Genomic DNA, 27,701 nt, shown 5'->3' with positions numbered 1-27,701 from the left:
AATACAATAAGGCATTCCATTAAAGAGTTCTAGTGCATTTGTTTTCATTGAAAGCCAGTATTGAACAAAACTTGGAATTTTTTTAATTCCACCAGTTCTGGGCTTTGAAATAATTTAAATAGAATATTTTTCAAAGAGTGAAATGAATTTCCCCATTTTACAAGATGCCATAACTCTTATATTAATGTGCCTTTGCCAAACATTATTGTTTAGGGATTGAATAATTCTGGTGAAATCAGAGAGTTAAAGACTGGGGAGTGTTATGTGGAGGAATTTGACAGCCTTTCATCAGCTACATATTCATGACTTCTAAAAGCAAAAACAGAGACATATTGGCCGTGTCTACACGAGACACTTACTTCACAGTAGCTTACTACTACAGTGCAGTAGCTCATTAAAGCTTCACAGTAGCATCAATGGGCACAAACCGTAACATGACACTACTGAGCAGTAGGAACGAGCTACTGAGCAGTAAGCGTCACTAGACACCTGTGCCAGGACTTTACTGCACAATAACGCCGGTTACTGGGCAGTCATTTAGTACTTGGTTATGCAAGTACTAAACAACTGCACAGTAACAACTGCTCAGTGGGCATCTCATGTAGATGCAACTATTCTGAACAGTATGAAGGTGATTTCTGAGCAACGAAAGCTCAATCTAGGACATTAAGAGTTTTATAAGCACAAACTTGCATTTTGAAAAATGGGTATTACATATGCCTTCAACTCAAGAATAAGATTTCTGTCTCCATTGTTATCCATGTGACTCAGTAAGTCTTGATTCATATCCTTGTAGAAATTTTGAGGATTTTGCACTTCTCTTATCAAACCTATCATAGTTTGTGAAGCACCAGGCACAAGAAATGGCTCATTTCTCCATGCAATATGCATAATGAATGTGTTTGCACAGAAATGCATCTCTTTTCAGCATACTTGCAAGAAACTTGAGCCAAATTCTTCTCTATGTTACACCAGTATAAATCTAGAGTAACTTGGGTAATAAATGATACCTTGCTGTTACTGACCAGATAATCTGTCCTAGAAACTTCAACAGCAGGCTGACCTGAGCAAAACCTATGAAGGTTTCAACTTGAAGACAGAGTTTGAACCATTAGTTTTAAGATCTGGATGTTTGCATTTAGCATGGAGTAGACTGGAGCTTCACCAACCCATGCTGGTTCCAGAAAGGAAGTATGACCCTCCTTCTCCCCAGAACCACTTCAAAGACCTCCAAATATACCGAGGAGGTGGTAGTAAAATGTGGGAACCTGCTGCTTAAGCTTACCCAGCCAACTCTGCAAATGAGCAACAAGGCTGAAGAGTAAGATGGGAGCTCAGGATCACGTCCCTGCCTCTGCTTTAGTTCTCAACCTCTTTGTGCCTTCAAGAATATACAGAGGTAGTTGTCTCTGTACTCCTCCAAACACAATTATCACATTATTCCTGGAAATTGCATGTACGCACATACTGAGCATACCATTTCATTTTTGTTCAAGTAAGGACAGATATTCCTCAGTAAGGTTTGTGATGATAAATACCTGACCCAATAATAGAGTTCGTATTCTTGCCTCCTAAACTGCAAGATGTGTAGCAGGTGCCATACCCATTTTAAAGGTGTGTTCTCCATTGCTCTTTATTCCTGGTAAGGTGCTTTATTATGCCAGGATGAATTTATGGAATAAACTGGATGATTTGATCCTGACTTGAACTCATAATTGACTCTTGACAAGGCCAGTTCTCAGCCTCTCTCTCTCATCTACCCATATTCTTCATCATGAACAATATTCTTCCTAAAATTCTTTTGCACTGTGAAACCAAATAAGTTTTCTTATAGTCTATTCTTCAAATTGGCTCTCAGGCTTTCCCTCATTTCAGATCTGGGGCTGGGTTGCATCATTTTCAAGCACCTTAACTGCTGTGTGAAAAAGAATTCATGTGGCTATGCACAAAATATAAATAACATTCAGTAAAATATAAATATTTGTCACTTGGCACCTTATATTCATGGTCAACAATAAAGTCCCATTTCACAGTGTTGGCGTTTTATTGGTCTTGTAAAATGAAGTACATTTTTACTGCTCTCTAACATTTTCAGAATCTTGCAGTTGGTAGAATTTCACTGAAATATGTTGCAGAAGATTTAGAAAAATATTCCTGTCGTTCTTTTCAAACCCTGCTAAGAAAGCAAAAGTCTTAAAAATTTTGATTGTCAAACTCTCCACATCATACTTCCCATTCAAGCCTGGCTGTGTCGTGCAGCATGTTAGGTCTCGATACTTTCAAATTGCAAAATATAGTGGTATATAGGTACCAAACTATAATCCTATTCCACCTTTCTTAAGTCCCTGAAAAACTGTGAGTGCAAAAGCTAGGGGGGGAAATGCTAAAAGCCGATGAGTCCTCCTACTCCTCTCTACTATTTGGATGTGTCTACACATGCGCTTTAATGTGCAATAACCTATTTTCCCCTGCATTGAAGGGGTGCATAAAAACCATGCTATTACTCTAATGCTCAAAAAATAGGTTACTACGCATTGTCATTTAAAAAGTATGCACTTGTGCTACTATTAGGGCAACCTAACATTGGAGGTACTAAATTTAATGCATATTAGGAAAAGTACATTAATGTATGTGTAGATACTAGGGCTGTGCGAAGCGTCGGGTGGTGATTTGATTCAGAGGATATTAGGCCTGATTTAGTGGCTGAATCTCCAATTCTGAATCGAATCAGGGGACCAATAAAAAGGTACAAATTGATTCAAAGCTCTCTGAATCTCTGCCCACCCCCACTGCCCCAGCCCCCAACCCCCGCCCGGTTCCACCTGCCTTTTCACGGCTGCCCTGCCCGCCCAACTTCCAGTGCTTTAAAAAAAAGCCCCCACTCACCAGGTGCTGCCAGGCAGGGGCGGGGCAATCCCCTCTACTCCCATTGCCCCACACTGCATGGGGGGGGTCTGTCATGAGCCCCCTGACCCCTCCCCACTGTCCCAGCCCCCCATGACTGCCTCACCCGCTCCAGCTCCGGCCCTTTAAGGAAAAACCAAAAACAAAACCCTGGCCTCACCCACTCCTGCAGTGGCCTCAAGGCTTTGTGGGGCTCATGGAAGAGCCCCCCCATGCGATGGGGGGCAGTGGGGGGCAGCGGGAATTGCCCCCCACCTGGCAGAAACTGGTAAGTCTGGGGGGGGGGGGCGTTCTTAAGGGCCGGAGCTGGGATGGGCAGGACAGCCATGGGGAGAGGGGGAACTGTGGGAGTGGGGGGTCAGGGAGCTTATTCAGAGCCCCCTATGCAGCTTGGGGCAGTAGGGGGCAGCGGGGATCGCCCCCCTGCCCGGCAGCACCCGCTGAGTCGGGGCTTTTTTTTTTTCAAAGTGCCGGGAGCTGGTGTCAGTGTGGCGGCCATTGCTAGGACTGGGAGAGCGGGCAGGGAATGGGTCTGGGGGATTTGGCCAAATCAATTCGGAACAGGGATTCCAATTGCTGAATCAAATCACTGTCCCCCAAATCAACCGAATCGAAAGCAAATACTAGCTGCTTCCCACAGGCCTAGTAGACACACCACCCATGACAATTTTAGGACTAGGATGAAGTTTTGCTACCAAAAAATGTCAGGGACTTGTACAGGGTGGAATAGGGTTGAACACAGGCATGTAAGTACCCCTTAGGTAACTTAGAGGTAATTTAGAATTTGAGCCTAAGCTTTTCATCATCAAGCCACTACCATTCAAAATTGTACAAATGAAATTGGCTGCTTTATCAGAGTCCTTGCAAAAGTCAAGTCAACCATCTCCAACACCACTGAACAGGGAAATAGTGTATAATCAATGGGTAATATTTAACATTGCCTTTATTTAAAGGAGCAGTGACTATGGACAATTACTTATTGTCTTTGAGATCATCCAACTGCTCTACTGAATAGGGTGTCCAAACATTTTCCACAGTGTTCTCATCTGTTTTTTGACAGTGAATTTTTTATTCAATTTTGACTTAACTCATCTTAAAGATTTTAGCAAGCAAGCAATAAGTAGGTAAACTACTTCAGCAGCAAGGACACAAACCTTCCCAGGAGTCTCCTGGGTGGTGAAATGTTTAGCCAAATTGCTGTCAGCATTCTTCAGTCTCAGTGACAATTGAAGTTTCTATGTGTTCATGGACTTCCTCACAGCCCTGAGACCTCCCTTTTTATCAGAACATTACATTGAACATGCAAATAATGGGCTGCCTCTTTATGCTTTTCAATGCACTCATCCCTGAAGGAGGAGGCCCTCTTCTTCTTCAGAGCATTGCAGATATTCTTTTTTCCATTGTCTTCAAATACTATTTTCTTGTTCATGAATTGAAGAAGACTCTGAAAGGCAGAGGAGAGAAATGTCAGACTGGGGCTAGCTGGATGCTTTCAGAGCAGAATGAGGAAGCTCCTGAGACATCAGAAAGGTAAAAGCAGCAGCAGCAGCAGTGCAGAGGGTCCCAAGAGCATCAAATTCCAAGGGAGGAATTTCATAGACTCATAGAAGTAGGGTCAGAAGGGACCTTGTAGATCTTCAAGTCCAACCCCCTGCCTGGGCAGGAGAGAAACTGGGCTCAAGGGACCCCAGCCATATAGGCATCGAGCCGCTTCTTAAAGAGCCCCAGAGTAGGAGCCAGCAACACTTCCCTTGGAAGTTGGTTCCAGATCCTAGCCGCCCTAACTGCGAAGTAGTTCCTACGGATGTCTAATCTAAACCTACTCTCCAACAACTTGTGGCCGTTATTTCTTGTTATCCCGGGGGCGCTAGGGGAAACAAGTTCTCCCCCAAACCCTTCTGGTCCCCCCTAGTGAGTTTATAGATGGTCACCAGGTCCCCCCTCATCCTTCTCTTGTGAAGGCTGAACAGGTTCAGGTCCCGTAGCCTCTCATTGTAGGGCCTGCCCTGCTGTCCCCAGATCATGCGGGTGTTCCTTCTCTGGACCCTCTCAATGTTGTCCACATCCCTCTTGAAGTGGGACGCCCAGAACTGGACACAGTTTTCCAGCCGTGACCTGACCAGTGTCACGTAGAGGGGGAGGATCACCTCCTTGGCCCTACTTGAGATGCACCCGTGGATGCACGATAGGGTCCAGTTAGCCCTGCAGACCATGACCTCGCATTTTCGGCCCATGTTCATCTTGGAGTCAATGATGACTCCAAGATCCCTTTCTGCCTCCATGCTCTCAAGAAGGGAGTTTCCCATCTTATAAGTGTGTTGCCGGTTACTACTGTCCAAGTGCAGCACCCTGCACTTGTCCGTATTGAAACACATCCTGTTTTTGTCAGCCCACCCCTGCAACCTATCCAGGTCTTTCTGCATCTTTCCCTCCCTGCTAGCGTGCTCACCTCACCCCAGATTTTGGTATCATCAGCGAATTTGAACAGGTTGCTTTTCACCCCATCGTCCAAATAGCTGATAAAGAAATTGAACAGCAGGCCCAAGGACCGAGCCCTGAGGGACTCCGCTTCCCACTTCTCCCCAGGTCGAATATGACTCGTCCACCACCACCCTCTGAGTACGACCCTTCAGCCAATTAGCAATCCATCTGACCATGTAGGCATCGATCTACAGTCGCCTAGTTTTTTAACAAGGATGGGGTGAGAGACAGTGTCAAAGGCCTTGCTGAAGTCCAGAAAGACAACATCCACGGCAACACCTGCATCCAATGCTTTTGTGACCTGATCATAAAAGGCAATCAGGTTGGTCTGACATGACCTGCCCCTAATGAAACCGTGCTGGCTGCCCCTTAGCATCACCCCTGATGCCGGCCCATCACAGATGTGCTCCTGGATGATCTTCTCAAAGAGTTTCCCCAGGATTGAGGTAAGACTGACGGGCCTATAGTTGCCCAGGTCCTCCCTCCTCCCTTTCTTAAAGATGGGGACCACACTGGCTATCTTCCAATCATCTGGCACCTGGCCCGAGCACCACGAGCGCTCGTAAAGCCGTGCCAAGGGCCCTGCAATAACCCCTGCTAGCTCCCTCAACACCCTGGGGTAGAGAGCATCTGGACCTGCTGACTTGAACACATCCAGCCCCTCCAGAAGCACTCTAACCTGGTCCTCCTCAACCCTAGGTCTTGGGGCGTTCCCCTTGAGTCCCTCTTGAATCACGGTAGGGGAGTCCCGGTCCCTGCACAAGAAAACGGAGGTGAAGAATTTGTTAAAGATGTCTGCCTTCTCTTCTGGCACAACCACCAGATTGCCCAGCATATCTTGCAGGGGCCCCACATTTCCCGGCGCCTTCTTCATCCTCCCTATATATTTGAAAAAGGACTTTTTATTATCCTTGATCTTGGACGCTAGTCCTAGCTCTATGTCTGCCTTAGCTTTCCTAACGGCCCCCCTACAAGTCCAAGCAGTGGAGGTATACTCTTCTTTGGAGATAGTCCCCCGCTTCCACCGGGTGTATGCCACCTTTTTGGCAACCAGGCATTCCCGGACATCCTTGGTGATCCAGGGAGGCTTTTGGGCACTCTTGACCCCCTTGCTTCTTGTTGGGATTGTCACCTCCTGGGCCTTGAGTATCGTCTCCTTAAGGAACGACCACTCATCTTGGGCACTGAGTTCCCCTGCCCTCGAGAACCCCAGCGCCTCTCCCACCAATCTTCTCAACTCGTTGAAGTTGGCCTTCTTGAAGTCTAGGGCTACCGCCTTGCTGTAGGCCCTTGACACCCTGCGCTGGATGATGAATTCCAGCAAGCGATGATCGCTATCACCCAGGTGGTCCAGGACCTGGAGCCCCCTTACCAGATCATTGCCTGTGGCCAGGACCAGGTCCAACAGGGCATTTCCTCTGGTGGGACTGTGCATCTCCTGGGTTAAGTGGAGGTCCTGTATCTCGGCCAGGAACTTCCTAGAACGGTCCGACCTGGCTGACTGCTCCTCCCAGCAGATGTCCGGGTAATTTAGATCACCCATGACAACTACATCCCTTGCCTTAAGTGCTTCTGCAAGCTGGCCCGAAAATTCCCAGTCCAGCTCCTCCCCTTGGTTGGGGGGTCTGTAGTAGACCCCCACCATTAAATCCCTCTCCCCACGACCCCCTTGTATCTTGAGCCAGAGCACCTCAGCTTGCCCCTCCTCTGACCCCATTTTGCTGGCAGAAGATGTGTATTGCTCTTTGACATAGAGCCCCACACCCCCTCCTTTCCTTCCTTCTCTATCCTGCCTGTAAAGCCTACAGCCCCTAATACTAACTGCCCAGTCATGGGATGAATCCCACCACGTTTCTGTAATCCCAACTATGTCTGGGTTTGAACTGGCTATTCTGAGGGCGAGTTCCTCCTGTTTGTTCCCCGATTTGATAGTGTATGGGAAACGAGATGGAGTTTCCACATAACTAAATGGTCCCAGAGGTTCTAGTAAGCTTCTGAGAGACCAGGAAGGAGCAGTAACAGCCTGAGATAAGGTGAAGCCTCTGGAAATTGAATGGAGAAGCAACAGCAAACTGGGACAGAAGAAGATTCAGAAGACTTACCTGAAGATAAATAATCTAAAATAAAGAAAGAAATGAAAGTAACTGAAAGGTTGAGAGGCGACCTTGTGGCCGCCTATAAGTTCATCACAAGGGCACAGAAGGGAATTGGTGAGTATTTATTCACCAAGGCGCCCCCGGGGGTTACAAGAAATAATGGCCACAAGCTACCAGAGAGCAGATTTAGATTGGGCATTAGGAAGAACTTCTTCACAGTTCGAGTGGCCAGGGTCTGGAACGGGCTCCCAAGGGAGGTGGTGCTCTCCCCTACCCTGGGGGTCTTCAAGACGAGGTTAGATGAGTATCTAGCTGGGGTCATCTAGACCCAGCACTCTTTCCTGCTTATGCAGGGGGTCGGACTCGATGATCTATTGAGGTCCCTTCCAATCCTAACATCTATGAATCTATGAATCTATGAAACTGAAAGTAGGGACAGATGTGCATCTCCACGAAGTTCAAATGGGACACAAGACTCAAGGCCCAAAATAAGTATGGTCCCGATGAAACAGAAACAGGTGGCAATCCTAGCATCCACACTAGACACAAACAATAACGGACCCCCAAATACATTTTGCACCCAAACTTATTTAAGTTCCAGCACTCTGAAGATATAAAATAAGGGAAATGGAAAAATATTGCTTAAATGACTGAAACCACCACATTCAGCTCATTCAAATCTCTCCAAAGAGCTCACTTTTCTCATGTTACCCACCAGAAGTGAGTTCCAAACTAAACACGATTAAAATATATATTGTGCACAAAGCCAGTAGTTATTTTTTCCTCTGGATTTTTGAGAGTGTCCTGTCATACTGCATCTGTGTTTTAGATTGCAATCCAGGCCAGCGGTGAGGGCATGTTTACACTAAGGTGTAGCCTACTGTGGCGACACCTTAGTGCAACACAAGCAGAGTAGCACAGATCAGAGATAATCCTGCCCTGGAGTGGAGTAACTCTGAGCCACATAATGTGTCTTTACATGTGCTCCGGGGATGGGGAGGGAGATGTTTGAATTAGAGAGGTTCCAAGAGATTTTTGAATAAAAGCATCCTCAGTGTCTTGTGTATTCAGCATTCCCCACTTCAAAATGGTAATGGGAGTGCTTTAACTAAAGCTTGCTCAACAAGCTTTAGTTAAAGTACCCCCATAGACATTTTGAAGTACGGGAACACTGGATACACAAGCTATGGAGGCTGCTGGACTGCATTAATAAGCACACATGAATTGTAGTAGTATCAGCGTAGTAACTATAGCACGTCGGAGCAGCATCCTCACCCATCTACAGGCACCCAGTAGGACTGCTTAAAACCAGTTTCAGGTTTTAATGTGCAGACAGTCCAGGGGTTAAGAGCTCCAGGAGCCACCCAAAATTACTGTGTAACCAGGCCCAAAGTTGCAAACTAAAAGACACTGTCCTGTGTTCATTTGAAATATTACCCTCCTCCAATGTACCAGTGGGCTACTACTGCACCTCTCCCTGCTAGATCAAGATTCTGAAGCTTATTTGTTTCAACAGCATTGGAAGTGCTGACTGAATGGGGTGCCAACAACTGAACCACACATTTCAAGATGTAAAGACTCTCCAGGCTAGTTAGTCCCTTAAGAAGTTCAGCTATTGTGCTGCACTAAAAGCAACATATGGTTTTTTTGGCTAAAAGGTGTTTAAATGAAATCATTTTTTCCACATTACTTTCAAAAGCTTGTTTTGTCAGTACAAAAAGGTTTAATATTATTATTTAGGGATTTTTTTTCTTTAAATCATCAGGTTTGGTGATTTTTTTCATCACTATTTTTTGCAAACAGTTCTTGTGCTTTAAATCCTTTACAGCAAAATAAAGGGAAAAGCAACTTTAAATTGTGATCTCTTACAGACAATAGCAAGCCTGTTATATTTTGCTAAATATATATTTGGTGCTAAATGTATTCTTAAAAAATATCTAGCTACCATATTTGTAGGGATAGTAGGAGAAGAAGTGGTAATAGAATATCATACAACTACCAAAATTCTGCACTACTGTCATTCAGCAACTCTTTTTCCCTACTTTATTCCCTTTGCCCAGTACATAAACACTCAAGCAATACAAGAGGCAAAAATCTGTTCTCAGTTATACTGGTATGACTCCAAAGCAACTCCATTTTAGGTACTGGAACTACTCAGAATTTACACTTCTTTTAAAGAACACATTTTGGCCCTAAAAACATGTATTCCCCAGCAGAAAATGATAAAACTCCAAATTCCACTGAAGTACAGACAGATGCAATGGCATTGAAATCAAAGGCTGCATCCACATGAGAGTGGACGTTGGGGTCCCCAGGGACAATTAGAAGCGGGACACCTTGTGCCACTGCTAGTTGATCCCAGGGAACACCTGTGCCACGCACCCTCTGGCGCACAGCAGGTTACGCCAGGTGGGGTAGGGAAGGTTGGGGCCAGCACTGAGCTGGCTCCAACAGCCTTATGTGGGGAGCTGGGGGCCTCCTGGGGATGCAGCAGTGGCGATCCTGCCACTCAGAGTCGGGCCAGCAGCCAGAGTGTGGTTCCAGACAGCCAGGCTCCAGTTTTGAATGGCATGCATTGCCCCCGCATGATGCGCCCCTCCACTTTTTTTCATGGGTTTTTTTGACCCCTGGCCCCTGCAGTGCAGACAACAGTTGAATGTGTGGTATGTGGCACCGCAGACGTGTCTGCGGCACCACATACTGCATTGCCATGCTTGTCTGAACACAGCCAACAGGTTACACTTCCTTCCCTCAGGAATAAATCTAACCCAAATTGAGGAAGAAATGTGACCAATGGAAAACATGATCAAACTCTAATACAAATACACATCCCCTAATTTGAGCTCACCAAAATGTGCGGGTTTTGAGGAGAATAATAAATAAGGAGGTAAATCTGCCACTGGAACTTCAGAGGGAAGGTTCCTTCCCCAACTGGGAGGCCCTGTTACAAGGTAACAAGATGGTTCAACCTGAAAAGGGTTAGCAGATCACAGCTGAGCAGGATTTAGCTGCTCAGAGTAGCTGTTCATGGCTACTCAGAGTAGAGTATAAAAGAAAGGGGAAGTTTGGTGAAAAGAGTGGGGGGAGGGAGGGCAAGGATTTCTTTCTTCTCTCCCTCCTGACTGTAGCAGGAAGGCACCTGGGGATTGTTGCCCCATGTTTTTCACTTGATTAGTTTCTGGTTTTGAACAATTTTAAGGAGAATAAACAAGCAGTGAGGGAAGGCCTCAAATGAATTGAAGCATGGAGTTTTATTTCCATCCCCAAACTGCCAGGCCTGATTATAATCCCAATGAAATTAACAGATATACTTACATGTGTTAACGTTTAAATGAGCTTTGTCCACATGGACTCTCACTGGTTTAAATGAGGCTCATCCCAGACACAGGGGTCATAGATTCATAGATTCTAGGCTCAGAAGGGACCTCAACAGATCATTGAGTCAGACCCCCTACCTAGGCAGAAAGGGTCATACCTAGGTCAGATGACCCCAACCAGATGCCTATCCAGCCTTCTCTTAAAGACCCCCAAGGTAAGGGAGAGCACCTCCTCCCTTGGAAACCCATTCCAAATTCTGGCCACCCTTACTGTGAACAAGTTTTTCCTGATATCTAGCCTAAATCTGCTGTCAGCTTGTGACCATTGTTCCTTGTTACCACAAGAGGCGCCCTGGTGAACAGAGCATCTCCAATCTCTTACTGCGTTCCCCTAATGAATTTGTAGGTGGCCACAAGATCACCTCTCAGCCTTCTCTTGTGGAGGCTGAAGTGGTCCAGGTCCCTCAGTCTTTCCTTATAGGGCTTGTCCTGTAAGCCCCTAACCATGAGTGGCCCTCCTCTGGACCATCTCGAGTCTATCAACATCCCTCCTGAAGTGCAGTGCCCAAAACTGGATGCAGGACTCCAACTGCGGTCTGACCAATGCCGCATAGAGGGGAAGTATCACCTCCTTGGTTCTATTTGTCATGCATCTGCTGATGCATGATAAATTCCGGTCTATTTGCTGAAATATCAGTTTAGGATGCTGATCTAATTAGGATTAGATTTATCTACTATGAGTAAAGGGAACAGAATTTGGATCTAAACCAGTAATATTATCATAGGGTGATTAGTGACACTCGAGGAGTACAAAGCTAATTGTTCCCCAGAGGAAAATAACTTATTTTATTCATTGGGGAAACTATGTTTCCATTGCTTCCATGCTCAGCTGGAGACCACTGTCAAGAAAAAACCCTTTCCATGGGCTATATATGCACCCAAGCCCAAATATTACACAGAGTAGATGGTTTATAGGGTCATGATGAGTGCATGTCCCATTGCTTTATTCAGCTCCTCTGACTTGGGCACAATGGAGCTTGTTTCTTAGCAATAATCTCAGAGTCAGCAGCGAATAAGGCTGTAGTGATGTCCAACACTAGAACTGATCAAATTAATATGACAAGCAAGATTAGCACCTAGCCAGGTACCCATTAGATTCCTGTTACTGAAAATGATGATCTCCATCTCTCTGCAGATGAAAGAGGCTGTTTTCTAGAGCTGCTGCAAACAAGGGGGGGATGGGGGGTTTGTTTTTGGGTTTTTTTAGTGATTTAGGGGCTAATTGCAACATTTACACCACAGTGAAGTGAGGATGTGCTGCAGTAAAGTCAGTCAATGGAGTTATATTGGTATGAAGAAAGTCAGATCTGGGGCCTCAGACTCGAATGCAAATTTGAAAACACAGATTAAGAACTACAAATTTAACCCCTTTCTCATTCTAATGATCTGCTGCCGCATCCAGTCTATCTGCACCTATGCCAAAAGTCTGATTACTTCAGTCTGATAGAAGACATCAGCTGCTATGGATGTTTTAATGGATATGATCTCTTGCTAAAGCATTTAGTTAACATGGGAACAAACACATGCAGATCCTGTTATAATGCATACTGATAACCCAAACATTTCACTGAGAAAAATGATGTCCCTACTATAGGGAGGATTATAGAATCTGTATATTCCGCTAGCAGTTATCACAATTATACATATACTGAAGTTTCCTTGGCACTTCATAGATAAGTATTAAGGGATGGAATGGGAGGGGATTCCTGTCTTTAAGCCAATTTCTACCAATTTTATTCCTGGGTGTAATAAATTTTATTCCTAGGTGCTTGCTACTGAGAGAGCACGGAAGACTCCACAGGTGCTGGTTGCCAGGGCAACGGGAGGCAGAGAACGACTCACACCTGCCAGTGGTCAGGGCTATAAGAGGCAAGGCCTGGCTCTTCTGAGGGAAGGGGAGCTGAAACCAGAGGCAGTTGCTGACTGCATCTAAGGCAACGAGAGAGAGAGAGAGAGAGAGAGAGAGAGAGAGAGAGAGAGAGAGAGAGAGAGAGAGAGAGAGAAGAGAGAGAGAGAGAGAGAGAGAGAGAGAGAGAGAGAGAGAGAGAGAGAGAGAGAGAGAGAGAGAGAGAGAGAGAGAGAGAGAGAGAGAGAGAGAGAGAGAGAGAGAGAGAGAGAGAGAGAGAGAGAGAGAGAGAGAGAGAGAGAGAGAGAGAGAGAGAGAGAGAGAGAGAGAGAGAGAGAAGGGGGGCTCCTGGAGCATGAGGCGAGGAGAAGCTGGACTGCAGGTACTGCTTGCAGATTAAAGGGTAGCAGCTCCAAGATGGCTGAGCAATCTCAGTACAGCCAGAGGGCCTAGGTTTGACTTGTAGCCAAGAGGCTTGATTTTGTTACAGTTTGTTTAAAACCGGTGGTTTGGGTGAGGCTATAAGGGGATGGAGGAGGCCTCATAGGGGACTCACGGTAGAGTGAGGACCCCAGCCCCAATGAGGGCATGGAGTTTGGTGGTACAGACCCCAGCTCCAAAGAAGAGCCCTGGTGGAGAGGGCAGCCTTGCAGAGGGAAAAGCCCTGGTGGGGAGGGTGGTGTATAGAGAAGGCCCACAAGGCCTAGACACGCCGGACACCCGGAGCAGGAGAACTATGGCCAAGTGGAGGAGAGGTAGCCCCCCTACAAAAAAAAACATATCAAAGTCGTGGCGGGTGAGAATAGGAGGGTGCAAATCCTAAACTTGGCACGGTAGAGGCGGCGGCAAGCGCTAGCACGGCAACCGTGCCGTCCCTCCTGTTACAGTGGTGCATTGGCTGGGAACTGTAAGGCCGTGCATGAAAAGACAAACCCAAGGGCTAAAACTAGGATAGAGAGTGCGGGCTGTAAGAAGACAGTGGCAACAAACCAAAAAGAGGGCAAAGCAGGAAGGCACTGCCCTGGGACAGTATGGGGAAGCCAGAGGGCCCGACCAGTGAAGGCGTGAGGCCAGGATGGCGATGGCAGAGGATATAGAGAGCCTGAAACAGGAGAATTTTGCTGGACGCTTAAGGATAGATGAGTTAGAAGAGAGAGTTGAACAATTAGAGTAGAAGTTAGAAGTGGCCCAATTTCAAAAAGAGCAAGTGGAGGCAAGGGCTGCTGGGATAGAACAGCGGGCCCAGGCAGGAAAAAGGGAAGGAGGCTCAAGAGAGATCAGGCGCAGGATAGCGGTGGAAGCAGAGAGGGCTCACGTATTAGAGCAGCTTATTACAAATGGATCCCAAAAGAGCCGGGAGGGGGAAGAAAAACTGCAGAGGATGCAGAGAGAGATGGCAGCGTGGAGAAAGAAGTCTCCTACAACCAGGACAACCCAGGCAAGGGAACAGAAAGAGCTATTACAAAAGTTGGAGGTTGCCAAAGGGGTGATGGAGGTTCTTCAGGAAGAAGTCCGCAGCCAGGCAAATCATATACAGGAACTGCACGATAAGCTACAGGAGTGGCAACAGAAGTGCTTTCATGCAGAACATCAAGTACAAGAGCTGCGGGATGAGCTGCTTAAAAGCCATGACCAAGCAAAAGAAATGGGCAAGGCTTTTGCACAGGAAATGGAGAGAATAAAAGCTAACCTAGCAAATTACAAGACCTGTACCATCGAAGCTTGTCCCTTGAAGGAGAGTTAGAAGCTGGGACAAAGGAGGCTGAGAGGTTACGGGCCCAGTTGCAGAGGGTGGAGGCAGAAAATGAGACCCTACGGGCAGCTAGTAGGCACAGAGCATCAAAAGGCCAAGATCCTGAGGAGTCAGAGGGGCCAGAGTTAATAAGTACAGGAACCCAGACGGAAGCAGGACTAAAGGCTCAAACGGGGGAGTGTGTGGAAGCAATGCATGAGGCATTATAAGATCAGAAGCGGTCCCGGGAAATGGAGGTAAAGTCCAGAATGGAGGAGTGTGCAGAGTTGCAGGCCCAAAGGGTAGAAAAGGAGAAGGACCAACTGGGGGAAGAGGTACGGTCCCTGAAGGCCCTACTAAAAGAGAGCACAGCCAGAGAGGCAGCTTTACAACAAGAGATCGAGCAGCAACCAGTACAGGCTGCTCAAACACAGAGTGAAAGAGTGACTGCAATAAGTAAGCAGTTGGAAGAACATGCGTCCCTGGCTAAGGCAGGATTCAAGGAGTACCTTCAGGAGCTGGAAGGCTTGAAAGAAGTGTTAATAGGCACAGAAAAATTGATAGGGACTGCACAGCCTATGCTCTTAAAGATCCTGAGAAGTCAGGAGCAACCCAGTATGGTAAAATTGGAAAATCCTCGAGAAGAAGAGGAAACAGGGCAGCAGGAAAAGAATACCAGGATGAAGGCACTTGCAGAGATAGACCCCACAAGAATGCAGGAAGAGATCCTCTCCACAGTCATGGAGTGCCTGGATCAGAGATGGGGGCAGTGGGTGAGCCAGTATACAGTAGAAATGAACTGCCTGGGGAAGAAACTAGGGAAGCTTACTAGCAGGTATGACGTTGGAGCATTGACAGTACCAGAACAGGTGCAACAGAAGGAAGTAGACAAGGGAAATGTAGCGCTACAAAAGAGTGAGCCAGTCAGTGGGAGACACAAGAATGGTAACCTAAGCTGCCCTGATCACACTCAAAAGGAAGGACAGCTAGAACAAGAAGGCCAGAGGTCGAGGAGGGCACAGGCATGGGTATCTGGTAGAACAGGTACGGCTTCCAGAAAAGAGAGAGAGGCAGAACCTCTAAGTAAAAGAGAAGTACAAAGGCCTGAGATGGACCAGAGGAGCCGAAACCCCAGAGAAACTAAGGGGGGAGGAGAAGTGCATCTCAAGCTCTACCCAAAGGATGAAAAACCCAGCCCTGCACAGAAGCAGAGACTGTGCCAAACCCAGACTGCAGGCCAAACTAAAGAGGCAGAAGGTCTATCAACAACAAAGGTAATTCGGTGGGAGAAAGAACAGAGGGGAGGAAGACGGCCATGCGTGTATGTTAATAACCTCCCAGGGCAAGTTAGATGGTGGACCCTGAGAGAAATAGTTGAAGCTAGAGTTGGGGGAGTAGCGTTTGTAAAAGTGTACACCGGGCCTGGCGGAAGATCCACTGGTCAGGGGAAGATAGAATTTTGGAGGGTAGAAGATGCCCAGCGAACACTTAGGGTGCAGTGGGAGCTTTGGGGTAAGCTCATGGACTGGCAGGAAACCAAAGAGAGATTTGTTACAAAGGACACAAAGAAGAGGAGGTCTGGGACACATGAAAAGGGACAAGACAACCCCAGTAGTAGGAGGCAGCTCTCCCAGGAAGAGAGAGGAGGCTGTCTCATCATGTTGAAGGGGCTGTGGAAGAAAAGAAGGTAGGCCTGAATTGCATCCTACCAGGGATGGCTAACGTGGGGGGACTACCTGTGGCAGGGTAACTCCCGAGAAATCCCACGTGGTGCGCCCTGGGTAAAAGGCGAGGAGGAGGCGCTTGAAAACCTCCGCCTCCAACAATATGAGTTGTTGGGTGCCAGAAGAAAGGCCAATGGAAACCACAGCAGGACGTAACACCTAGGAAGATCTGCCAGTGAGTTGAAATCTTAAGCGGGGAGGTGTGTAGCAGGACACTAGGGTGCCTGCTACTGAGAGAGCACGGAAGACTCCACAGGTGCTGGTTGCCAGGGCAACGGGAGGCAGAGAATGACTCGCACCTGCCAGTGGTCAGGGCTATAAGAGGCAAGGCCTGGCTCTTCTGAGGGAAGGGGAGCTGCAATCAGAGGCAGTTGCTGACTGGCATCTAAGGCAGCAGGAGCTCCCTGAGAGCAAGAGAAGGGGGGGCTCCTGGAGCATGAGGTGAGGAGAAGCTGGACTGCAGGTACTGCTTGCAGATTAAAGGGTAGCAGCTCCAAGATGGCTGAGCAATCTCGGTACAGCCAGAGGGCCTAGGTTTGAGTTGTAGCCAAGAGGCTTGATTTTATGTTACAGTTTGTTTAATGCCGGTGGTTTAGGTGAGGCTATAAGGGGATGGAGGAGGCCTCATAGGGGACTTATGGTAAAGTGAGGACCCCAGCCCCAGTGAGGGCATGGAGTTTGGTGGTACAGACCCCAGCTCCAAAGAAGAGCCCAGTGAGGGGGCAGCACTGCAGGGAAGAGCCCTGGTGGGGAGGGTGGTGTATAGAGAAGGCCCACAAGGCCTAGACACGCCGGACACCCGGAGCAGGAGAACTGTGGCCAAGTGGAGGAAAGGTAGCCTTCCTACAAAAAAAACATATCATCAAAGTCGTGGCGGGTGAGATTAGGAGGGTGCAAATCCGAAGCTTGGCACAGTAGAGGAGGTGGTAAGGGCTAGCACGGCAACCCTGCCGTCCCTCCTGTTACACTGGGCAAAGCCAATGATATGTACCAGTGTTAGTAAAATAAGATTCAGGATCCTAACCTTGAAGACCTTTAGGTGGAAGGGACAGACTGTCCACTACACGTAGGCAGAGTGAGCAAACAGAAAGGTCTCCTCATTTCCCTCTGTCTACAACTCATATATTCATTCAAGGTTTATGCCTCACATTTCACCAGCAAGCAGAGGAAGCTGCACTAAATGAAGTATGCTGTGGCCCATCAAAGGGTGGAATGTCAGGCATGCTGCCCCCACATCTAGTCACGTGAGGCCTGCTACCACTCAGTGTCATCTTCAGGGAATAACTGAGCCTTCCATATGAGTTCAAGCCACGCAGTTTAGATTCGCAGTCAAATTTCAAAAGGATATATGCCAAGTTTTGTGCAGCTCCATGTGTGACACGTTATGCAAAATATTTAATAAGCTAATTTTCATATCTGTAAATAATTGGCGTATAACCAAGAATTTTGGCTTAGGATCAGTACACCCTGCTCAAAGCAATGGTAGATGTAGGACACAGAGATGCACAGCTAAAAACTGAATTTGGAGTGCTTCAGATGCTGAGGCAGGGAAGAGGGTGCTAGCCAAGGGCCACAGAGTACTGAGGTGTCAGGGTGCTGCCTAAGTGGTACTAAATCATAGCTGGGTCTTGTCACAGGATAGCTGATCAGACATTTACAGTCTTGACAGCACCCCTCCAGGGCTGAGGTTAGCTGGGGAAACCCAGAACTAGTAAGGGGCCCCTCATCCTCTGCCCCCATCAGCTGAATAGATACTAGTGGACTTTTCCTCTTTTCTAGTCTTCAATGGGTGCTTCTTCCTGCTTCAATCCAGCAGGACAAACTGTCATAGGAAAGATGCCTCCACAGTGGCCTCTAGCAGCCAGCAACTCATGCTGTCTGCCAGGCTTTACACATGATAGTCCAGCTGAGCTACAGAAATGCTTGCACTTGACACCCCACAAAAGCCTCCGATTTGGTTTGAGTTTCTCTCATTGTAGCGAATGCTTTGTAAAAATACAAAAAAGCCATGTCTGAAGACATTTTTAGAACAGTGAAATCAGCTCTGGATAAATGGTGAATGGATTTTAGTGCTTAGAGGCAAGGATGTTGAAACATTGAAGGGAAGCATGCATAAGGGAAGTTTATCATTTTATTTTAAATAGCCTGAGATCAAGATAGGGTAGGACAAAACTGGCAAAGGGAAAAGCAATTTTATTTTCTATAAATTACTTTGTTAAGCCTTATGTTGGGATCTATTGCTAAGAGGTAGAAGAGAAAATATTTTTTGACTAGCATTTTAAAAATAACCCTGTCTCCACATAGACAAGGCATTATGATGCAAGCGAGCAATATCCTCAAATTATATTCTCCTGAGCTTCAAAAATATGGACTATGATGTTCACCCAGAGGAAGACAAAGAAGGCTGTGAAGCAGCCTAAGTACACTGAACTACCTCTTCCATATTTTTCCATTAAAATACTAAGGATCCTAGAAAGCTTGGAAGCATGGGTTTGGTTCTGAAAAAAAAAAACAAGCAGTCTGTATATTCACACCAGTGCTGACCAACAAGCTTACACAAAGGTGAAAAACACCTACCATATTTACATAATATAAAGTGAGGGTTTTCCCCCCGCAAACTGGTGCAGGGGGGAAAAAAACCTTCATGTTATGTTTTCTTATAAGAAACCCTCATTAAATATATTATGTATTTAAACTGCTGCCAGAAGCAGCCTGTGCTCAGCAATGGAATCCAGCTATAAAGCTGATTAAATGCAGCCAAAACAGTGCATCCTGTAAAAAAAAAAAAAAAAAAAAAAAAAAAAAAAAAAAAGCTCATATTGAGCAAACATACTAATAGAAGCCTTTTGGGGGGGGGGGGGGGGGGGGGCTAAAAACAAAACAACAGGCAGTTGCTCCCCCAGGAGGCAATGAGCACCAGGCCTGGAGGTACTACAATACCAGGCCAGCACTGGGAAAGGCCAAAGCAAGCTCTGACACCCTCCTTTGTGCCAAAAATGCTAATAGGAACTTTTTTTTTCCTAAACAAACCAACCAAAAACAGTTGGAGGTCCTATAATATCAGGCTGGCACTGGGAGGAACAGAGCCAGCCCTGACACCCTCCCCTTGGTGCCAAAAATGCTTGATCATAGCCAAAAGGCTGAGATGCTGATAGGAACCCTTCCCCCCCCCCCCAAAAACATGCAACTACATAGATTAAACACTTAAACAACATACATCAGCTTCCCACAATAAACAAACCCTTACAGAAGTCCTTTTCTCCCAACAGAATTGCATGAAAAACTACTACCCCAGTAACTACTGGAAACTCTACACCTTTCCCATCAGCCCTCTCTTTTGGTTCAGCGAAACAAGTTTGTCCAGTCTTTTTTCTTCCACTTGTTCTTCACCTCCTCCAATCTCTTCCTTGTCCCGATCAATGTAGTATTTCAGTTCATGCAGACCCAGCTTCAGGCACCCTCTTTCAGTGAACTTCAACCCCTTAAACACCGAGAGGTTTCTTACTTTCCATAAACTAGTTTTAACACATGCTACTGAAGTCCTTAATAATGTTTCCTCCAGTCCCTTTGGTATGAGTCCATATAATACCATCTCCCATGCTAACAGGTTTATTTTGGTGATACTCAGGAAAAAAGTGGATTGTTTTTCACACCCCCTTTGCATATGTACACTCCCAAAACACATGTTCCACCATTTCTTCTTCCCTGCACCTGTCTTTTGGGCACCTTGATGCGCTTGTCAAGCTCCATCAGTGTTGCACCTCTTTCCTGCAAGGTATTTTTTACAACCATCCATGTTAGGTCACCAGAACCACCTTTTAGTTGCTTACCCATCACCACTCCCCACACCTTCTTCACTTATGCTTCTGTGAAGTTTCCCACTGGTACTATCCTGCCCCTCTCTCTTACTGTTTTCATCAATTTCTTATGATCCTCCAGGACCTCCAGCCCTATCTTCCCTATTTTATACCTCTGCATGAAACCTTCCATCCTGATGTAATGAAATGGGTGGTTGCCATGCCCATTAATTCTTCAAAGATGTCTGATATACTCCCCACTTTCTCAAAATTGCAACTGCATGAAATCAGATGATATGTGGTGCTTTCCCCTCTTCTTCTGTTACTGCCTTGCGTATCACATATTTCACATAAACAAACAGTCCCAAGTCCAGCAGTCCCCATCCCCCCAATTCTCTTGCTTTGTACAGTTCAGATCTAGGCAACCTTTCTTTTTTGGCATTCTAGAAGAACATACATATATGCCCCCTAATTGAGTGGCCTGAAATGTTTAGGCCACTGCTTCTCCCGCCACATCCTGGGCATCACCGCCCCTCCCGCAGCATCACCGCCCCTCCCACGGGCCCCGCAGGACCTGCGGGACATGGTGGGCACTTCCAGTTTCACTTTACCTTACAAGCTGGTATGCCATTTAATAGAGTATGCTGGCTTGTAAGATGCCGGTTAACGGAGCTTTTACTGTGTTACCTTTTCCTTTAGCGCCCATCGAGATCCCTAGCACTCTGATTTCTCTCTCTCTTATTTGAAGGCCCAGCTTCTCTAAGTCCCTCCAGTTCCCCACTCCCATTTTGATGCTTTTTGGTCTATTCAGTTTAGCCCCCACTGCTTCTCTATACTCTGATGTATGCTTTAGCACTCTTTCTACCAAAAGTCTTTAACTGCTACATTTATATGTTTGTTCTAGTAAAAACTTTCATCCCTGCCCACACATCTCTTAGCGACTCTTCTTTTATTATATTTGTTAACAGTCTGGATGACTTGTCTAAAGCTCTGTTTCTTCCTTCCCATGCTCTGTCACTCACTTTGATTATACAGTTGAAATCTCCCACTATTAAGTGCAGTCTCCCACTGACCACTTAAACCACTAGGTTTCTAAGCAGCGCATTTCTTCCCTTCCTCTCCAGTGGTGCATATACATTGAAAATTTCTAATTCTGGTTCCCCAACTCTAGTAGCATTCATTGTAATCTGCCACTGATGACTTCTACCTGCTTTGCTCTCAGCTCTAGGGTCTTGAATAACATTGCTATCCCTACTACGTTGTTCTCATTTGTCCCCGACCACCAAGATGGTCCTCATCGCCGTCTTTTCTCAATGTGTTTATAATCTCTCTCCCCTGATGTACCACATTCTTGTAGGCAGATTATTTCTGCCCTTACTTGATTCAACACTGCTTCGCTCTATTCCCATCTTGTCCTTATTAAGATACTCCTGACATTAAGCAAAACTATTGTCAATGCCATTTATGCTTGTTTTAAAATAAGGGTGCCTGTCCCTTTAAGGTTAATCCATGCTTGCTTTGAGCTGAGTGTGCCTGTCCCTTTAAGGCTCCTCTGTACCAGTGCTCCTGTTGATAGACTCTTCTCATTTGCATTCCTCTAGCCTTTGCAAGCTGCTGGATTTCTTTCCCATTTAGGAAGGCTTCCATAGTCCCACCTCCCTACTATTTCCTAGTTTCTGCTCTCCCCTTCAGACTAGAGCCAAGAGGTATAAGCAGCAGGAAACTGCTCTCCAGCTCTTCCTCATACTCACCTCCTTCATTATCAGGTTTCTTCTACCTGGTCTTTAGCCCCTGCATTTTCTTTCTTTTCCTGACCTGTTTCCTTGATTCTTTCTCTTGCTCTGTCTCCACTTCTGTTGTCTGAACTGTTCGCTGGTCCCACCTTCCCTTCCATTCCATCTCCTAGCTCCTGCGCTACCTCAATCATAGAAATTTCACCCTCCTCTGTTTCTTCCGCCATTTCTACCCCAGTGTCCAAACCCTGCTGTCCTCCCCTGGGTTTTGCTGTTCCTCAGGGGATCTGATTATACTTACAAAAGTTTTGGGGCACCTCCGGGTGTGTGTAGAAGAAATGAGGGGCATGTGTGCACAACACTTTAAAGCGGGTTAAATGCATTTGTACTTTATGGTGTTGGTGTTTGCACACATCGGCAACATATCGTACATTAATTCCAGCCACTTTAGCACATTTGGTGGTGTAATGCACCTTAAATGACTTTGGGGCGCAGCAAACTAAAACACCTCCAAGGAGTTTTAGTTTGCTGCCCTGCAGCTGCAGTGTGAAGCATCAGGCACTGTTCGGCTCGGGGACTGTGCAAGCAGCCTGGCAGCAGCCCGGGAAGGCAGACTCCACCAAAGGAGAGAAAGAGAGAAGAAAAAAAAAAAGCGGCGAGCCTGATCTTTTTCCTTTTTTCCCCTCGGTAGCCTGCCTGCATGAGCTGCGCGGGGACCTGATCCTTCCCTCCACGGCTGCAGTGTCCCCCAGGACTGCCTGAGCCGGGTGCCTGCAGGTGGATGCCACCTGGTGGGGGGGGGGCCACCATTGCCACGGAGGGAAGCACCAGACCCTATCGCCTGCAGCCCAGGGACCGCTCCTCCCGCCGGCAGCTCACCCTCCCCTCCCTGCCACCAAAGAGGCAGGTAAGACTTGGGAGTAAACGACACAGAGGTTTACTTCACCCTAAACTGAAGTGATATTTTTAAAATCCCACCACTTCAATTTAGGGCCCCCGTTTTGGCTACACACGCCCATCAATACAAGTGTCCCTCTACCTTACAGTTTATTTTAGGGACTCGGGGCACTCTGCTGCTCTATGTCCCATAGTAACAGGGTAACTACCAAGGCTGCTCCCCATGCTGGCTGTCCTCCCTGTTTGGGCAGTCTGCCCGCCTACACTTTCCTGCCATGCTTTGATGTAAACAATAAGTTGTTTATTTTTAGACAGGAGGCTGCCCATTTTAAAGCCTGATGCCAAGTGCATATTACATGGTGACAAACCTCCCCTTATACCCTGTCCCATGCCTTGCAGCTGACATCTAGATTTTCTACTACTCCCCTGGCCCCTTTCTGCTATGCTCTAGGCTCTGGTCTAAACTAGGCCTCAAGCATCCTTGGACGTGCCTGGGCCTTTAACTCATGCCCCTCACTGGGGCCTCTACTCCAACTATACTGGTCAGCGTTTGTGCTGCTCTTCCAACCATCTTCAGGTCCTACTCTACACCACTGCCAGGTGCAGCTAGTCCAGTCAGCACCTGTGAAGCCCTCCAGACCATCTTAGGCCCTACTCTACATGGCTGCTGGCTGCCACTACTCTGGTCAGCTTACGTGCAGCCCTTCAGACTGTGTTCAGGCCCTACTCTACACAGCCACTGTGTCCCTAGAATCCTGCCCCCTCAATGGAGCCTCCAGGCCTCAGGCATCTGGCGACTTACCTGGGCCCCCCTGACTCAGCCTAGAGCTGTTCAGGCCTCAGGCATCTGGTGACTTACCTGGACCCTTCTGGACAATACACCCCTTTGGGCCTCAGGCATCTGTCAACTTACCTGGACCCTGCCTCAGGCCCCACTCAGTAGGCCTGGGCCTCAGGGACAATGCGTAGGGGGTGCACGTGGGTGTGCGTGCACTCCCTGAGCATGGTGGTGCACCCCCTGAAAAAAGGCACCGCCAACACTGCTGGCAGCATCTGTGGGTGGTCCACGATCGCTGCTAGCTGCTGCCAACACTGTTGGCGGTGCCTGCAAGTTTGTCGCCGACCCCGGTAGGCGCTCACCGCCCTTCCCCTCTGCCCCCCACTGACAGTGCCAGCGGCATCTGTGGGAGCTCCCAGCTTACCACCACTGGGCTCCCGCTGCTGCCAGCCTAGTCATGCTCCCCCCAGCTGCCGGGGGAACACACCATTCATGCTGGGCCCCTGTGCCTTTCTGCCAGGGTGTGCTCCCCTAGCTTTTCCCCTCCATGGGGTAAACTGCAAGGCAGCGGAGGCTGAGGCTTTCTGGCACCCCATACTCCTCCTTCACTGGGGAGGCACAGGTGTTACATTTCCTGGAAGCTATCCCGCCAGAAGCAGCCCCACCACACCATCCAACCCCAGCAGGGTGTAGATTTAGGTCATGCCCCATGACCAAGAACCTCCTGCTATCCTCAGTAGTTCCTACCCTATCCTCCAGGTGTTCCTGAGCAGCAGCTCCAATCGGGCAATGTTCTGACTCTGGGTGCTTGCAGCAACTGTTACTGGCTTTACTGCTCAAGCCTGCTCTTATAGCTAGCAGCTGGGCCCTCTTCCCCAATCAGGCAGTCTCCTGCCAGCTAAATGACTTCTTATTGGGGAAAGCAGTCACCTGCAGGCTGCCTCTGCTGCCTACTCAGGCCCTTTGAGTAACAGGCACCACAGGTGTCCTGCTGCAAGCAGGCACCCAAAGCTTCCCTGCCACACCCATTCCTTCTCATCTGTAGCACATTGAGAGGCATAGGCAGCAGAAGGCTGGGGCTAAGCCCCACAAATCATGCCATGTGCCTGCCGCTGCCAGGCAGGCAGGGGACATGCCCTGCCCCTGCCCCACAGTCCTGCTGGAGGGGGCCCCCAGCTGCCAGGGCTTTGGGGCCAATGACCCAGGTCCACAGCTCCCTGCCCCCAACAGAAAGCAGTGGCTGCTGCAGCAGAAGGAGCACAGAGCCAGCTCCCCGACTCCTGCCATCCTGCTGTGGGTGAGGGCAAGGGTGGAGGCAGGACCAGCTCCTACCCCACCCCCAGCCCTGCTAGAGGGGCCCCCAGCCTCCTGCAAGCCCCACTAACCTCACAGGCTCCAGGAAAAACAGTAAGCCTGATCCAAGCCTTGGCTGACTGACAGCCTCAGGCCCCTCCCTTCTCCCTCCCCCTCTTGGCAAGGCTGAGGGTTTCCTGCCCTTTTTGCAATCAGCTCTTGCAGGCTAGAACTCTGCCAGCCTGCAGAGCTCTTTGTAAAAGTGAGAAATCTACAGGTATCTCTGCTAAAAGGGAAAATCCATGTTTTCTCTGAAATAAGGAAATCTGTGGTTTTCTCTGTTTTTCCATGGGAACCGGAAATCCCAGATACCTACTGATGAGAGGTGCAGCACCCCACCTAAGGTCCACTCGTATGCTTGTGATACTACTCACGTCCTCCAAGACCCCATCCAGATACCATATTTGTCCATTACTTTACCAACATTACCCTTTTGACGTACTTTTCAATCCATCTTTCTAAGTCTTATGCTTATAGTAAACCTGTGTACATTTAAACTATAATCACTCTTTCTCTTGACTGCTGCTATGAACTTTATGTCTCTTAATTCCTCCCTTTCACATTCCTCTACATATTTCTTCCAAAAGTTTCATGCCCTTCTCTCTCTCCCAATGAGTCAATTCCCAAGTCTTTCAGTTTGAGAAAAAAATCAGGCTGGTGAGATGCTGTGACTACCTCTAAAATCTCAAACAGTACCTTTTCCAGGAAATCAAATCTATTCATAATCTATCCCATCTGCCTCCCATCACCAGTTAAAGGAAGCTTCATCCTCAGCCTCCTCTTCTCTCCAGCTTTTCTCAGTGCCTCTTCCATGTTTTCCTGCCATGCCACTCCTGGTGGGTCAGCTTGATGTCATGCTCCTGCCATCCTCTGCTTCTCCTGATGCTCCTCCTCTGTCTCCCACACTCCTGTGCTCCTGTCTTCCTTCTGGCATCATCACTCTCATTGTTTTTGCCTCCGCTATTCCTCCCATTGTCACCTTCTTTCTTCCTTTTTTCTCCACTTTCATCCACTCTCCATCTGTCTCCAGATCTTCATTTCTGCTCTGCAGCTCTTTTTCCACCTCAAGCTTATTTGCCACCACTGCCATTGTTTTGAGCTTCAGGTGTCCCTCCTCTACTTCTTACACCCTGACGCTCTGTCAGTCCCTTTCTCTGCCTTTAAGGCATTGATCAGGCTTTCAATGCTGATGCAAACCTACCACAAGAATTAATTAGGGCAGCCCTCCTAAATCAGATATAGTGTCCATTGTTCTCAGAATCCCTCAGTGCTGACTCCTCAAGTCATAGTGAACCACTACACTGAATACATGTCAACTTCCTCTTCACTCTCACAGCTCAGAAGCACCTTTCTTTTCTATTTCCAATTATTCCTGTTTCTTCATCAGCCTTAAATGTCTGGCAAACATAATCAAATGTCTATGGAGGTGAAAGGCTTTGTCACCCCTTCTCTCAGCCTGTTACATTTGATTATTGAAGCCTTGCCCTTCATGAGATGGAGACAGACCAGGCAGATCTGTACCCCATCTGCATATAAACTTTTGGAGACTTCCAGAACGCATGACAAAAGCACTTGGTCCCAGTCATGAGTGGGGGCTAATTAGCACATGGTTCTTTTGTTGGAAGTATCTAGAGTACACACACATACTGAGCAGTGCTGGTGTGTGTGGTCATCATGGTTTGAAATGCTGTTGACTCTGCTAGGGCCCATCCCAGTGAACTATATGATGAATCAAGAGTTCTTTGACTTTGGTCAAATATCATGCATACTTTGTATTGTAGTAAACCCTGCAGGTTTTTCCTTTTTTTTAACTTAAAAATACATTCCCTCCCCTTCCCCAGCCATTTCTGACTTTCTCACTGCCCTCCCTATTTCTTACAAGTGATTACAAGTAATACTAGGTAAACTAAGGGAGTTTTTATACTCCCTTATAGTAACAAGTCCCTTTTATATTGTAAATAGCGTTCTGTTATGTTTGTATTGATTTTTACTGTTTTATATTGTATTATATTATATTCCTATTATGATTGTATTGATTTTTACTGTTTTATATTGTATTATATTATATTCCTATTATGATTGTATTGATTTTTACTGTTTTATATTGAATTTATATGATTTAGGCCTGTGTCTGTAAAGTAACGTCAAGTTTCCATTTTATATGTCAAGCCTCCATCTTGTGTCCCCTGCCTGGGTATAACCTATTGTATAGTATGTTGTAACTGTGACTCATGTCTAACCAGTCTCATGTAAATTGGTTCCTGAATGAATGGGAATGAACGAAGGTGCCTGCGGTACAACAGCAGCAGGCCTCTACTGAATGATCAACTCAAGGACTGGACCATTGCCTTGTATTGACTCACCCAGGAACCACAGACCTCACCCAGGAACAGACATAAAACCCAGCATTTGAAAGATAAAGAACCTACAGAAACCCAACACTTGGAAGACAAAGACCCTACGGAAACCAGCAACCCACCATTGTGTCCCACCAAACAATGAGAACACCTAGAACTGCACATATGCATCTGAGCAGGACTGTCCTTACCTGGACATGTCCTTTCCATAGGAGACATAGGTAGCCCACCCCTATAAAAGTGTGATCTCTTTGGGATGCCCTCTCCATCTGGGCCAGCACTACACCACACCACCTATCCACCCAGAGGCCCTGCCAGCAACCCCCCTCTAGACAACACCTTGCTAGAGAAGACCCCAACTGGCCATGGAGGATCAACTCTCAGCCTGGGATAGGTAGCTATCACTCACCTTCTTCCCCCAAGCAAGGGACATGAACTCTGTCTCTACATACCTGGACCTCAAATCCCTCTATTAAGCCTTTCCTCTGCTGCTACCCCATTGTGTGGGTGTGTTTGTGTGTGTGTATGGGAACCAATAACTTTGTGGGGCTGTGTAGTATGTTGGCTGTTTAATAAAACTGTTATTTTGGATCCCTGAGTTGAGTTTTTGTCTTACTGACCTCCTG

General features: G+C 47.2%; 1 long non-coding RNA gene and 1 pseudogene across 1 annotated transcript in view; both read right to left on the bottom strand.

Moving 5' to 3' along the window:
• Positions 1-3,829: 3,829 nt before the first annotated feature.
• Positions 3,830-27,701, bottom strand: part of LOC109284114 (uncharacterized) — a 39,646-nt gene continuing 15,774 nt past the window's right edge. Inside the window, exon 2 of the long non-coding RNA XR_002091437.2 lies at positions 3,830-4,348. This is a non-coding gene — a long non-coding RNA (uncharacterized LOC109284114). The remainder of the gene's footprint in view (positions 4,349-27,701) is intronic.
• LOC132247953 (U2 spliceosomal RNA) lies at positions 19,067-19,312 on the bottom strand (annotated as a pseudogene).

This window comes from Alligator mississippiensis, chromosome 1 (assembly GCF_030867095.1).
Source record: "Alligator mississippiensis isolate rAllMis1 chromosome 1, rAllMis1, whole genome shotgun sequence".
NCBI lineage: Eukaryota > Metazoa > Chordata > Crocodylia > Alligatoridae > Alligator > Alligator mississippiensis.
The sequence above is the reverse complement of the archived record's forward strand: the minus strand, read 5'-3'. Positions and strand labels throughout refer to the sequence as shown.